This window comes from Lotus japonicus, chromosome 1, assembly GCF_012489685.1.
Source record: "Lotus japonicus ecotype B-129 chromosome 1, LjGifu_v1.2".
Classification (NCBI taxonomy): Eukaryota; Viridiplantae; Streptophyta; class Magnoliopsida; order Fabales; family Fabaceae; genus Lotus; species Lotus japonicus.
This window is the reverse complement of record NC_080041.1, coordinates 94295377-94308399: the sequence shown is the minus strand read 5'-3', so window position 1 is coordinate 94308399 and position 13023 is coordinate 94295377.

Below are 13023 nucleotides of genomic sequence, written 5' to 3'. Positions count from 1 at the left end.
GGAAACCCTAGCAGATCGCTAAAACGCGCATAACTCGAGCTACAGAACTCGGAATGACACGAAACCAAAGCCAAAATTTCGACAACTGAGAGAGCTACGCTATAGCTCAGGCCATACAGACCCAAAAATTATTTTTGGACACGGTAAAATTCAGACAAGTTTCGGCCAGTACAAAAAATAGGGTTTCCCGAACTTTTTCTTCGATCTAATTTAATTCCTAGGTAATCTTAGGTGATATCTAGGCCAGGGAAACTCTCAGAAAAATTACGGGACGAACGGATCGAATTTAAGCTATTTAGGGGCAAAATGGTCAAGAATTAACCCGAAAACTCAAAACTGATAAATCGAAAAACGAAGTTGATGGGGTTGTTGACAACAACATTTAGAGCAACTAATCCTAAGGGCACAAGGTTAGATTGCGGATTTTTGATCAAAAAGTTTCAACATGTGAGAAATTGGGTTTTTGGACAGATTTTCAGATCTACGGCGACTCGGTGAAAAACCGAACGATCCATCAGCGGATATAGCATGTTGGGTTAGCAGGGAAGATAGTTGGAAAGAAAAATCGGGGAAATCAGACAATTTTACAAAAAGCTCAAAACTGTGAGCACAGAAAGACATAGAAAAACCCAACAGAAAGAAGAAACAGAAGTAAGATTAAGCATCCTTACCTCTGCACCTACGCGTAGCTTCTGAAATCAGGACGATCGGGCAAGAAATGGAAAAGCTCTGCACCTCTCTCTTTCTCTCTCTAGCTCACGGCCACTCTTGGGAGAAAATGAGAAATTTCTCATTTTTTCCCTTTTTATAGATGAGGCGAAAATCTGAAAATTCGAGATTTCGCGGTTCCGATCGTTTTGGTACTTTTGTCTGCTGATAAAAATTGAGTATTCGGCGACAGAATGTCGAAACTCAAATCGAGGTTCTTTTAATTGAGCAAAATGTCTCAAAGACAGTGTGGGTCGATTTACGCCGAAAAACTACTTTTCGCAGTCGACGTCGGATGAAGAAACTTCCTTCTGAAGAAATATCGCAAACGTCGAAACAAATGAGACAACGCGGATGGAAACTTTGTTAGAAGCTCCGAATAGAAAAACTCTTCATTCAGGGTCTTAATCAAAGTCCCCGAGGAGATAAAACCTAGCTTCGACGGACTTCCGGGAAGTAAACCCTATCGTGCGTACAGTCTACGGTTCCGTATCGGAACACTGGTCATGGGAAAAATACTAAGAGGTTCTTATTCTTCCTTCAACTCTAAAATTCTCTTAAACAGTGCTCTAGGAGCGGATATAGCCTTTTTCAGACACTCTCGACCTTAGCCGGGTGCGAATATGGCTCGTGCTATCACTCAAAATGATCATAGTGTCATCCTTAAACATAATCCAAACTTTCATCTTCATAACATCAGTCAAAACATCAAACACATCATAAAGTTCCTTTCACGCTTACACAGAACCTATGCGTGAGTTTGAAAATTAATTAATTATTTAATCTATAAAAACCTGGGTCTTACAATAATCTACAAACCTAAATAAGTAAATAATAGCACATCATTAACATAATTTGTTTTAAAAAATTAAAATAATAAAAATAAACAAATTAAATCATATATATTAATTATACTCACTCCATTCCAAAATTTAATTTATTTTATAAATTCAAAGCATTTTTTCTCATTTTTTTCCTTCTATACCCCCATTTTACATCATATCTTATCTACCACATCTAATTTTCATCTATCACAACTCTCACTGCATGTACACTTAACCAATAATCACGTCCCGAAGGATAACTCAAGTGGTAAGAGCTGGGGGACATAAGAGTTGGGAGGGGGAAGGTCCAGGGTTCGATCCTTGGAAGGATAATTTGAAGGATTTTCTAACTTACTAACAATTAACCACTTACATTTGCTTATAAAAAAAAAACAAATAATCATATTTCTCTTTCTAAATGTAGCTCAACTTTAAATAGGGTTAGACGTATTTCAGTCAAAATATTTATCAAATAATGAGTTCTTAATACCCATGCACAATTAATACAATAACTGTTTTCCTCCTGTAATAAAAAAGAACTAGTGTTTTGCACGGGGAATATGTCTATTATATTTGATACATCAATTAATCATGAACGTGATTATGCGAGTTCGTTTAAATCTTAGATAATTAGGGCAAATCTTTTAAAATTTGGTTTAAAGATTTGTTTTGGAATCAGGGAACACGTGTCAATAGAAGAGAAGCTATCTAATTCTTTTCTAATATATATTGATATTGATATTGATATATTGGGGAGGAGATGATTGATGCAGTATCTTAGATAATTAGGGAAAATCTTTTAAAATTTTAATGGATTATAATCTCAGCACTATATATTTTATTTTTATATTGTAGATCATGAGAAAGAATAAAAGGAGAAATCAATGAATTCCTGTAAATATGCAGTAAATTAGGCCCCAACCGTTTAAAGATTTGTTTTGAAAATAAATTTAGTAAGGAGTAATCTAGGTAAATCTTAGATAGTTGGGCAAATTTTTTAAAATTCGGTTTCAAGATAAAATAACACAATAGTAGAGAAGCTATCAAACAAATATAATAGACACATGAAATTTGTTATCTAATAAATTGAGATGTGAAATTTTTTTAATGAGAATTAGGCTGGTGCTGCCACCTCACCAAATCAGCCTGATAGAACTTCTTTCTAATATATATATATATATATATTGATTGATATTGATACTAATATATTTACGAGCTATTAAAAAAAACTAATATAATTACAATAATTATAATAATAATAATAATATAGTAATTAAGGTATTTATGGTAATAATAAATAATAAATCAGGAGTAAATCCATAAATAGAGAACTAAATCTCTACAAATCTCAAATAGAAAACAAGAAGTCAACAACATAAATATAATTAAGGAAATAAGGGGGCATATCAGGTGAGAGGAGTGTGCTATTGTGAGAGATGAGAGTATTTAATGACAACCCTTGGATCAAAATAAATGGCCAGGATTTAATCATATTGAAAATCCTACTTTCCCAACCTCACGCGCACTCCTTCATCTTCCCATTTTCTAGAACAAATCGCCTACCTCTTTCACCTCTCTGTGACCCACCAGTTGTTGGACCTCAACAATTGGCGATCGGTGGAGGCTTTGTGTGAACGGGAATCTGCCTCAGATCGAGTGGAATCCGACGTCGGTGTCGTCGATCTCCAGCGAAGACGATGAGTTGTGGGACAAGTCCATTGGGGAGAAAAAGATCACGAGGAAGGGGAATAGAGGCTTATTTTACCTTAGCGAAGACAGAAAGGGAATGGAGGCATGTGGGTAATCGTTGTGCGCAGGGTAGAAGATGATGCGCGTGGGGGTGAGAAACTCAAGTGAGTGGGATGACGTGGACTGTTTTAGGTTACACTAAATCTCAGCTGTTAATTAATATCTAAAGGTTGTTATTGAATGCTCTCACCTCTCACATTAGCACACTCCTCTCACCTGATATGCCTCCAAGGAAATAATATACAAACCTAAATAACTAAATATTTACACATAATTAAACATAAATAAATTAAACCATATTTAAAACTAATATGATTTAATTATATCATATTAATTATACTGTACAAAAACGATAATTAATATGATATAATTAAATCATATTGTATAGTATTTATATCATATTAATTATCGTTTTTGTCATATTAGTTATACTATACAAAAACGATTTCCTCCTGTAACAAAAAAGATACAATACAAAAACTAAGGTAATTTTAGTAATAATATTATATAATAACTAAGGTATTTATGGTAGTAATAATAATAAATTAGTTAAAAAAAAATAATAAATTAGGAGTAAATCCAGTAATAAATAAATAAATCTCTACAAATCTCAATAGTTTCTTTTTTTTTAAATCGGAAAAATAAATTGCACCTTCGAGTGATTGATCCCTGGACCTCCCCACTCAAATAGTTTCTTTAAATTTTATTTGATTAAATTTAAGTATTTATTAATTAAAATTTAGAAATTATCTTACTTGATTGAATTTTAAAATAATAGACATTAATATTTATTTATTTTTTTGGTACATCGGAAAATAGAAAAGACAAGAAAAGCTACAAGGCTAACAGATCCCTAGCCAAGATGGGATTAAGCTCAGGAGGAGGATCCTCCAACCAAAGAATGTTACACTGGCGGACAGCTCCCAGCTCTGCTAGACAGTCAGCTGCATCATTCGCACTACGAGGAATATGAGTAATCTGGATGGTCCATTCTTGATTCATCAACGTCTTAATCTCCCCAAACTCAGTAGCTAGCTGATGAAAGTGGTAATGATCACCATGTAGCGTGTCAACAATCTCCTTGCAGTCCACTTCACACAATGCAGATCTAATGCCATTATCCCACAAGAGGGTAAGGCCCATCTTCAAAGCTAGGATCTCTGCCATAAGAGGATCCCCTCCACCACTACCAGCCATAAAGCCTTTAACCCAAGCTCCGCCAGTGTCTCTAACAAGCCCTCCACACCCCATACGCTGCTGGCTATGACTATAGGCCCCATCAGTATTGAGCTTACAATAACCAGATGGGGGGAGCTTCCATCGAACAACTTCCGTACCTGCCTCGAGACCTGTCCCGTTCCCAAGCCACATCTCATACTCCTTACGCTCTTGGAGAATCCAACGAACCACTACATCAACAGTCCAATCATTATCTCCTAGCACTGAGATATTTCTCCAACGCCAAAGACCCCATATGGCCGCGACAAATAACGTCGCATGAGGCCCCTGTACCTGGTAACGCACCCAGTCCTTCACATTATCAGCTGCAAACCTCGACCAGTTGAGCGCGTTCAACCTAGACCAGACTTCCCGCGAATAGGGACAGTCACGAAGACAGTGAAGCCCATCCTCAAGATGGTGTGAACACCGGGGGCAAGCAGGAGAATTTGCGAGATGGCAACGGAATCTATGGCTATTAACCTGGATCACACCATGCAAAAGCAGGAGCAGAAACACACGAACCTTCTCAGGAGCTCGTGTCTTCCAAAGCCACGACCAAGAATCTGCTGAAGGGAGCTGGGGTCCAGAATGGCACATCCAGGCATAAGCATCTGACGCTGTATACACTCCTTTCGAGCTATGCTTCCAAACCCAATGGTCATCAATATTAGCCCTTGTCCGAGGTTGGATTTCCACAAGACGTTGCTGGACATATTTCGGAACAATAGTAGCTAGCCGCGATATATTCCAGGAACCATTCACTAACACATCCGCCAGCGTCAAAGCAGAATCAGAGATATGAATGAAAGGGATGCACCGCCCCAAAGCTCCATGGCCGGACCAATCTTCAAACCAAAACGAGGTCCTTCCATTACCCAACTTGAATTCAAACCCCGTTTTCAAAACATCCCTAGCCTTTAATACTCCTTTCCAGAGAGAAGAAGAGCTCGGGCTCGTTGTTGCCTCTAGCACCGACCCATTACCAAGATACTTATGAGCCAACACCCGGACCCAAAGTTTCTCAGAATTCTGAAGGAGAGACCAAACAAGCTTCCCCATTAGAGAGGTATTAGCATGAGCAGCATCCCTCATACCAACACCCCCAGCATGCTTGGGTAAGACCAAAGTCTCCCAATTTAACAAATGCCAACCCTTCCCCCCAGAATTTCTAGACCAGATAAAACTTCGAGTGATTCTATTAAGGCACGTCGTAGTTCTCCTGGGAAGCCGCACAACCTGCATGGTATATGTGGGAATGGCCGCAAGAACGGATTTAGCTAGGCAAATGCGACCAGCAGTATTCAACAGACGACTCTTCCAGGAAGCCAACCGTCGAGACACTTGATCAATTAAGAACTTAAACTTGTCATGAGAAGCACGGCCGCTTGCCAAGGGAAATCCTAGGTACTTACCAAGGTCACGAGTAAAAGGGATAGGGCAAGAATCCATTAAATTTCTCCTAAGAGTTGCGGGAACCCCACGAGAACAAAGAGCCTTAGACTTTGCAACATTAACATACAAACCAGACGCTTCACCAAACTCCCCAAGCATCCTAGCCACAAGCTCAACTTGATTATGCTCAGCTTTACAAAATAATAGAACATCATTCGCGAAGAACAAGTGGGAAAGAGATGGGCCTCCTCTTGAAACACTAATCGGGTGCCAAATCTGATCATGAACCGCATTCTGAATACGAACAGATAATTTTTCCATGCACATGACAAAAAGATACGGGGACATGGGATCACCCTGACGCAATCCCCTCCCTGGAGAGAACCAAGGCAATTTAGAGCCATTCCACAAAAGAGCCAAACGAGACGAAGTCACACAACTCATGATCAATCTCACAATGCTATCCGGGAAGTGCAAGTCCCTAAGGGTACCTTCCAAAAAACTCCAAGAAAGCTTGTCATATGCTTTTTCTAGATCAATCTTTAGCGCCATGGACCCCTTTTTTGCATGGGAATTATTTAGGTGGTGGATCACCTCATGAGCAAGAATTGCATTATCGGTTGTTCCTCTCCCAGGAACAAAACTGGACTGGAGAGGCCCAATAAACTGATCCAAGAAGGGCCTGATACGAGCAACCAAGACCTTCGTAATGATCTTATAGGTCACATTACATAAACTTATCGGACGGAATTCCTTGATATTAGTAGGTACATCTACCTTTGGAATAAGCACCACCAGGGTTTCTGCAAGAGAAGGTTCAATAGAACCTGAAGAAAATGCAGAGCTCACCAACCTCCAAATATCCTGACCCACAATGTCCCAATACTTCTTGAAAAACACTGGTTGGAAACCATCCGGCCCAGGGGCCTTGAAAGACTTCATAGACCAAAGAGCTCGCCGAACCTCTTCAAGAGACACAGGTTCAAGCAAAGCTGCAGCACACACATTCGGGATATGAGGCATGTTGCTCACCTCGTACTCATGATGAATGCCATCCCTAGCAGCACCAAAAAGCTCCTGGAAAAAACCCTGGGCCTCCGTCCTTAGTGTTGCCTCATCTGTACTCCACGTGTTATTTCTAAGGAGCAGCCTGTGGATCTTATTCCTCTTACGCCGAATTACCGTTTGAGCGTGAAAGAAATTAGTGTTCCTATCCCCAAAGCGCACCCATTGCTCACGGGACTTCTGGTACCAAAGGAGTTCCTCTTGACGAAGAATCTCCCGATACTCTCCTTGTAACTGGGCCTCTAAACGAACCATGCTAGGGCGAACTTCCATATCAAGATCTCTTTGAATGCCTTTAAGTCTGCCCTCTACATGTCGTTTCCTTTGGAAAATATTTCCAAAGGTATGCTTATTAAACCATAGTGAATCTGTTTGGACCCGAGAGAGCTTACCTTGGACATCACCTCCCAGGCTTCTCCAAGCATTAGCCACGACTCCTCGGTACTCCTCGTGGTCCACCCAGGCAGCCAGAAAACGGAAAGGACGTTCCATGGGGCTAGGAGAAGGAGCATGGCAACGGACCAAGAGAGGATTGTGATCCGAATAAACTCGAGTCAAGACTTCCACATATGCTTCTGGGAAAGTCAAACGCCAAGAACAATCAGCAATAGCTCTATCAAGACGCTTGGAAATGCTCAGTATGCCTCTCTCCTTCCTGTGCCAAGTAAACAAACCGCCCTTAGCCTCAAGGTCAAGCATGTCACAATTCTCAAGAGCCTCAGCAAAGAGCAACGCCCTGCCTTGGGTAAAAGCTCCTCCTCGGACCTCAGAGGGATAGAGAACCTCATTAAAGTCTCCTACTGCCATCCAAGGTTTTGTTACCCTATCTCGAAGTTGAGCCATGTATCCCCATAACGCTTCACGATTGACTGGTATAGGGCTTGCATAAACTGCAGAACAAGTCCAAGAGAAAGCACCTATCTCAATATCAAAGGTTACAATCTGAGCCATAGAATCCACCAAAGAAATACGGGCATTTGAGCCTTGGTGGCACAATACCCAGATTCCTCCACTGTGCCCAGTAGCTTCAACAATGCAACTAGGCAGGAAACCCTGTGCCCTCCAGAACCGTTGGGCCCTATGGAACTGACAGTGGGTCTCAACCAAGACTACAATGTCTGGTCTATTCACTCTAATATACTCTTTGAGAGCAAGCTTAGCATTAGAGCTTAGCGCTCCTCTAACATTCCACACAAAGATAGAAAAATCTTCGAACCCTAACATTAAAAACTTGGAGAGGGTGGTAGGTCTCTTAACTAGACCTCTTAGAGGCCCCAGGAGATAAACTCCTCTCTCGTTCCCGTCGCATCTTTCCATCTGAATTCGTACTCCCATCCTTGCTTGTGGCATCTTCTTTTTGCATACATCCACCCTCTGGCGGTCGAACAGAGGCATGGGCACTACCAACCCATGAGTCCCTTTATGTAGATTAGGATGATTTGATTTTAAAACAAAAATATATCAAGATTGATTGATTTTGAAACAAAATATATCTATGATTTGATGTTTCCGAAAAAAAGAAAAGAATATACATAAGATTTTTTTTTTTGAAAGTATACATAAGATTGGTTAAATACATATAACCCCATTATGTATATAGGTTAAATATAACAACCTATCATGATAATTTAGGATGATTTGATTTTTTTAAACAAAACGTATTGTTTTTAATTATAAGTTAATTTTTTTTGCAGAATTATTAGTTAATTAAATGTCAAAAATCATCAATATCAATATTAATATTAATATTAATATTAATATCAATATTAATATCAATATCAATCAATATCATCAATCAATCAATATTAATATCAATATCAATCAATCAAATATATTAGAAAAGAAGAACTTTTATTAGAAAAGAAGAACTTCTATCAGGTTGATTTAGTGACGCGTCATTCTCATAAAAAAAATTCCACGTGTCATTCTCAGGTTAATTTTCATAAAAAAATACATTTTAAATTTTATAATTGATTAGGATTTATGTTGTTTATTTCTTGATTTTATCTTAATTTATTTTTGATTTATTTTTAGAGTATTAATTAATTTTTATGGTATTTTAATTGAATTTTCGGATTTTTAATTAATTCAGAATTTTATGAGTTTTTATTGTGATTTGCTAGATTTTGATAGTTTTTATCTATATTTTTTTAGTACCTTTTTAAATTTTAGATTTGATTACAATTTAGGTTGTTTATTTCATGATTTTATCCAAAATGGTTTTAAGATGGCCGTGAAAGAATCCTTGGAAAGCTTCAAGCTGAAGGGATTGAACTAGACAATCTTATACTCGTATAAGAATCAAGAATGTATAATTCGACTTTTTTACCACCATAGTGCAGTTTTGGAACATATTTACCATTATAGTGTAACTTTTTTTTTTATTTACTAAACTAGTGTAAATCGCCACTCGAAGTGGCGATATATATATTTTTTGTTTTTTTTTAAGAAATCGTCATTGTGAATGGCGACACTTTAAATTATTAATATTTTTTAAGAAATCGCCACTGGTAGTGGCGACACCATATTTTTTATTTTTTTGACTATCTATTTTAGTGACGGAAAGAAATCCGTCACAAAATCCTGGTATATGATTTAAAAGAATTAGTGACAGAACATGGATTGAGAAACTATCCGTCACAAAAAACATATTTCATCGCTAACCCTTTTGCGACGGAAGAATCCCTTTTCAAATATCCGTCGCTAATTTATTTAATATTGTTCTCTTGGATTTTGGGATGTAATAGACTTCGTCATAAATAAAATTCGTCATTAAGTCCTTTGTGACGGAAAAGTTCTTTCTCCATATTCTGTCACTGATTCCTTTCAATTATTTACCAGGCTTTTGTGACGGGTTTGTTTCCGTCACTAAAATAGAAAGTCAAAAAATAAAAAAATTTAGGTGTCGCCTCTGGTAGTGGCGATTTCTTAAAAATATAATAATAATTTAAAGTGTCGCCAATGTAAGTGGCGATTTCTTAAAAAAAAGCAAAAAAATATATATGTATCGCCACTCTTAGTGGCGATTTATACTGCTTTGGTAAATAAAAAAAAAAGTACACTATAATGGTAAATAAGTTTCAAAACTACACTATGGTGGTAAAAGAGTCGTATAATTATGCATCTTTCTGTTTTGGATATTGGTAGAATAATATGACTTGGAAACCAAACAGTTTCTTTGCTGTATTGCCATCCTTTTTTTTTTTTTGTTTTGTTTAATCAACATCTCTTGATCAATCGGTTCTATTCTATCTAAGATAAAAAATAGATCAGTAATCAGTTGGATTGTCTATTGATTATTTTTGTTGGATCAAAGGTGTTAGTTTGGGTATGCTTTTGTGCTTTATTGCTGTATTTTCTTTTTTAAACAAAACACTTTATTATTTTCCCACAGCGGAGTCTCTCTATCGCGTCCCAATCTAGCCAGATAATCGGCCACCGAATTAGATTCTCTATAAATGTGAGCAACTCCCAAGCAAGCAACTTCCACCATAAGCCTATCAATGGAATTGAGGTCATTTAAGAGCCCAAGGTCTATCTTTACAGTTTACAGCTAGCTAAGGTAGAGTCAGTCTCGATGAACACATGTGAGAAAGAGAAATATTTGCTGTATATCATCATCACCTATTTCATGATCATGACAGCCCTTGGTGATATTGTGATGTTGATAGTGTTTCCACCTTTTTATGCCTTTCTATTTTATTCAGTATGATGCTTTGCTTTCGAAAAATACAAGAATGGATGCAAAAATTAAATAATTCTAAAGACCTTCAACAATGCTGATATGAAGAACCTATGTAAAAATGAAAATAGAATGGCAACTCTGCTGCTATGACTGGCGTATTGATCACTGAGCATCTCTGGGTCGGTTTCCAGTTCTCACTTGCTTACAAATCTTGGCTGTGCAACTTCCTCTGTTATCCTCTGTTTTCCCCCTGTCCTCTTTCTATCTTTTCCCACTTTCTACTGCTTTGTGATTTTTCAACTTTGCAATGTAATCTGTTTCTATATTGACTTGGGCAGGCACCCCTGTGTCTTTTAATATAATTTGTTGCTTATCAAAAAAAAAAATATCACTTCCTTGAAGCACCCCTACACAGCTAGATCATAGCATAGCTGGAGTTTTTGCCAAAGAGGTAGTGCAGTTGCATGGTATTCTGGAGTCCTTATTGAGCGATTGGGATCCTATATTAATTGTAAGTATATTTTGGAGGGAGTTATTCAAGTTGCAAAAGGTGTTTGGAGACTTACTTACGTTTGCATCTGAACAGCCTAAGACTTGGTCCCATTGGCTTCCATGGGCTGAATTATGGGACAACACAACCTTCCCATGTGTCTACCAGAACTTCACCATTTCTGATTGTGTATTGAAGGCAGCCGCCTATGGTGCTTCGGTTTGTAGAGGGAGAGACTTGCGTAGAGGTAGCAGCAATGGAGTTATTTTGAAGTTACTGCCTACCACAAACTTTGCCAACTTTAATAAAATTCAAAATTTAGTTATTGACGTCCAAACCCATCGGTATTGTATAAATATCTCGAAAAATTGCTGCCATCCACAAACTTTGCGAACTTAAAAAAAAATCAAAATTTAGTAGCGGCCAAAACCATTCGGTTTTTGGTCAAGGTTTGTGCTGGCAGTGGTGACTGTGATGGCAAGTTTGGGGTGTTGCTGGAGGTAGAGTTTCCTCTCCTTAGTTTGGGTTTTTTCGGTTCTTTGCAGGTCGCATCATGCTGCGAGGTGTTGTTGGGTTCCAGGCGCTTGAAGTAGTGATTTGTAGTTCTTCCCTTGGATTTTTGGCTGCTCCCAACCGTTGTGGCTTTGTGCTTTGAAAATGGATGTCTCGTCGGCACTCCTCTTTGTCTTTGTTTGTTTTGGGCTGTTTTCCGTGTTGTGCAGTTCTAGTTCTTATGCTTTCGCTTTTTGATCGATGTCGCGTTCTGATTTGTGTCCCCTCCAATGACGAGATGAGTTCTGTTTTTGTTGGGTTATGTTCATCTCGGTCCCCGACAGTTGCCTCTTCTCGTCTTGATTGTTAGGTGCTTGATCCAAGTTAGGATCCTTGTCGATTGCTTGGGGTCTATCCTGCATTAGGGGTGTTCGTGGATTGGATTGGATCGGTTTTGAGGAGAAAAATCATCCGATCTGATCTCATCGATTTTATGATTTTGTCATCCAATGGATTTTTTACTAAATTCAAATCCGAACCAATCCGATCCAATCTATAGCGGTTTGGATTGGATTGGATTATTCGGTTTTTGTTTCACTTTTTTATACTTTGAAATTGTGTTGTATAAATTTTAAAAATATATAATATATGATAAATACAACGATACATAATTTATAACATTAATATACCATTCATAAATTATAACATAGTAACATATTTTTAAATTATGATTATAATTGTTTACTTTGATACATGTATATAGTTCAAATAATTACTTGAACTTTTTTTATTAAAACGTAATTTTATAAATAAGCATGTGTGATATAATCAATATATAAACAATAAACATGTATAACTAAAAGTAAACATATTTGTGAATGTTCGGTTTGGATTGGATTGGTTCGGTTTTGGAAATCAAATCCGAAATCCGATCCGATCCAATAAATAATTTCGGTTTTTTCAATTTCCAGTCCGTTCGGTTTTCGGTTTGATTGGATATCGGTTTTTTTGATCGGTTTGTCGGTTTTGTTTGGATTGGTTCGGTTATGAACACCCATATCCTGCATACTTCATTTTGTGCAGGTGTTTATTAGGTGCTGTATTTTAAAAGTTTTTCTTGTGGGGGTGCCAAAGCAATTTGATTCCAAGGTGTTTTTTTTTAGGTTTTTCTATGTACTATTGAAGGGGACTATGATCACTTTGTTGAGTGTCCTTTGTATTATCGACTAATTTTCATCCAATAAACTTTCAACTTAACTAGAAAAAAAAACCATATAAGTATCCCAAAAAAAGGCTTCAGTAACGATATTTCAGAAAAGTTGTCGGTAAGTTTGGATAAAACCATCCGTTAGTAACCTATAAATACGAGTTTGCAGACCATCTTACTCACAATTCTC